This window comes from Sceloporus undulatus, unplaced genomic scaffold, assembly GCF_019175285.1.
Source record: "Sceloporus undulatus isolate JIND9_A2432 ecotype Alabama unplaced genomic scaffold, SceUnd_v1.1 scaffold_8239, whole genome shotgun sequence".
In the NCBI taxonomy this organism is placed as follows: Eukaryota; Metazoa; Chordata; class Lepidosauria; order Squamata; family Phrynosomatidae; genus Sceloporus; species Sceloporus undulatus.
Window position 1 is genome coordinate 1 of NW_024811158.1, and position 2,799 is coordinate 2,799.

General features: G+C 43.6%; 1 long non-coding RNA gene across 1 annotated transcript; it reads left to right on the plus strand.

Annotated features, from left to right (window-relative positions):
* Nucleotides 1-245: 245 nt before the first annotated feature.
* Nucleotides 246-2,799, plus strand: LOC121918310. The gene is made up of 3 exons (XR_006101204.1): nucleotides 246-473; nucleotides 577-658; nucleotides 2,666-2,799. It is a non-coding gene; the product is annotated as an uncharacterized LOC121918310 (long non-coding RNA).

Here is a 2,799-nt window from a genome sequence, read left to right on the forward strand (position 1 = left end):
TGGAGCAATGGATGCAAGCTGCAGGGAAAGAGATTCCAGCTCAATATGAGGAGGACCTTCCTGAAAGTAAGGGCTGTTTGACAGTGGAACGCACTCCTTCCTCCTCAGAGATTGTTGTGGAGTCTCTCTCCTTAGAGGTCTTTAAACAGAGGCTGGATGGCCATCTGTCAATGGGGATGCTTTGACCGAGAGTTCCTGCATGGCAGAAGAAGGGGCTTGAACTGGATCAGGGCCCTTCTTGGGGTCTCTTCCAACTCTATGATTCTATGATTCTATATTTATGCATTTCATTTTTCCACCCTAAAGAACTCTGAAGAACTCTTTCAAGTCATGGGTAACAAAAGGGCCACCCCAAGAAGATCCCCTTGTACCCCATTTTCTGTCTTTCACTTCTCTCCCCCCTCTGTTTATTTATAGGGTTCAGATGCTGGTCCCTGTCCTGCAGAGGCTGATCCTGGGCCCAGTTCAGACAGGTAAGTTCATCTCTCCAAATGGCCGAATGACCGGCGTATGACAATGTCCTCGCAAGCGGCCTTTCCGCAGCATCGTCCTGTTTTGTTTCCTGCTCCGTTTCAGGGTCCCAGAACCTCAAGGGAGAACCTCTGATGAAGAGCGCTGTGTTCAGGAGTCTGACATGAATAATTCTAACTGTTCCATGGTAAGGAAGAAAAGGGCCTTTTAAAGAAATATTTGCAAAGGGTGGGGTAGGCTTTTCCAGGGACTGGAACCCGCTTCCTCTGCATTTCTGTTTTTTAAAGTTTGCAAGTGATGGGGATAAATACATTCTTTCTTTTTTTTAAAAAAGGTCTGTTCTGAAATGTGAAAAGTTAGTATGAACTTTGGCATTAAATGTTCTGTTGACTGGCATCTACTGGAGAGGGCTTCTTTTCCAGGCCTCTTGTTATATCACAGGAGTTATCTGTTTTCTTTGCTTGCCTTCGGCAAAAGGCATGCAGAACCTATGACTTGGAGCACCAACGTGGAAGGCTGACTACTTGCATTCCTAAAAGTGGGTTGGGACTGCCACTCCCATTAGCCCTTGTGCATATAGCCAGTGGTGGTGGATGCTGGGAGGTTTTTTGGGGTTATAAGGTTCCCACCCTGTCATTTATATTCCTAGTTTAGTGAGAGGGGCACCCAATTTTCCAGGGCCATTTTTCCTTGCCATTGGTTAGGGCTGATGGGAGTTGTGGTCCAAGAACACATAAAGAACAGCGGAGTCTAGTTTTAGGGAATTCGATCATCCACCTCTGTAAAGAAGCCAACATGAAAGAGAGAGATGAATCATTTAGAAGAAAAAATGTGCATTTCATAAGCATGGATTACTTCCACCTTGTGCTTCAGTGTAAAATGAGTGGGTGGCCTTCCAGATGATGCTTGACTGCATCTCCCATCATTCCTTTCCATTCAGCAGAGCTGTGGTCTAGCATCACCTGGAGGGTTGCCTGATTAAAACTCCCTTTTAGATAAACTTCCCTGCTGTAGCCAATGCAATGGATGCAGAATTTCACTTAGAGCAAAGGCCCTCAACCTTTGGCCAGTGTCTCTGGTTGGAGGCTCTGGGTTATTCAGAGAGAGGACTTTGACATTCACAACCAGGCTGTAATTGCACCGTCATTTGCTGATTTCCAGAATGTTTTAGTTGTCAGACATTGCCATCATATATATGTGTGTGTGTGTGTGTGTGTGTGTGTGTGTGTGTGTGGTGTGTATGTATAGCTATATATGATGTGTGTGTGTGTGTGTATATATATATATATACTGTATATGGATGGTGTGTGTGTGTATATACATACCATCCATATATATATACACACACACACACACACACACACACATATATATATATGGTGGCAATATATTATATAATCATATTTCCAACATGGATCTTTTGTATTTTTTGACATTTTAGCAATTCTTTGGGTGGAACCTAAAATAGAGCTTATAAAAAATGTCTTCTTTTAGATCTTTATTCCCTAGTCTTTCCTACTCTTCAGGTTTAATAGGATGCCCCACGTTTTGAGTCCATTTGTTCATATTTTCTTTTATTCCTTCTGCTCTTGGCCTAATTTTAGTAAATTTTTATATCATTTGGCTATTATTTTTTAGATCCTGTTTTTGTTCAATCTTCAAATGCCAAACTTGTCTCGAAAACCCTCTCATTTTGGGTCCGTTCTGAACCTCTCTCTCTGTCAACTGTCTGTAAGGAAACCAGGAGCAGAGGATCCTCTCTCTCTTCAGCTAATCCCTCTCTGGTTTGGTATATTCCTTCATTGGGGTTTTTGTTAACCCTCCTTTATTACAAGTCAGCCATGTTTCGGAAGCTAGGCTCCTCTCCTTAAAAAGGCCGCTTGGGGGTTTTGGGAAACAGTTTGCTTTGACGCTTCCTCCAAGGCCCCTGCAGTGGCTTCCTAATATAATGGTCTGGGAATTCTTGATGCAGCTTATCTTTCTGAGACCAAAGGTAAGCGTGGAAACCAAAATGAGCATTGAAACCTTTGAGAGACAATAGGTTCCCCCCCCTCCTTTTTAAATGTATCCAACCCAAAACCCACATTAGAGACCAGGCCTGATAGGAAGGAAGGCAGGACACGTTCCCAAGGCTTGTCACATCCAACGGGAGTCACCTCCTTTTCCCTGCTGCTGTCTTCTTCCCTCCTGGCAGACAGAGGACAACATACATCTCATGTGCGACATATTCAACACTTCCTCCAAAGAAAAGAAGAGGTCTCTGGCAGATGGCATTGCATCCAAGTGCATGGACCTGATGCTGGAGCATTTCTTGAAATCAGAAGAAAC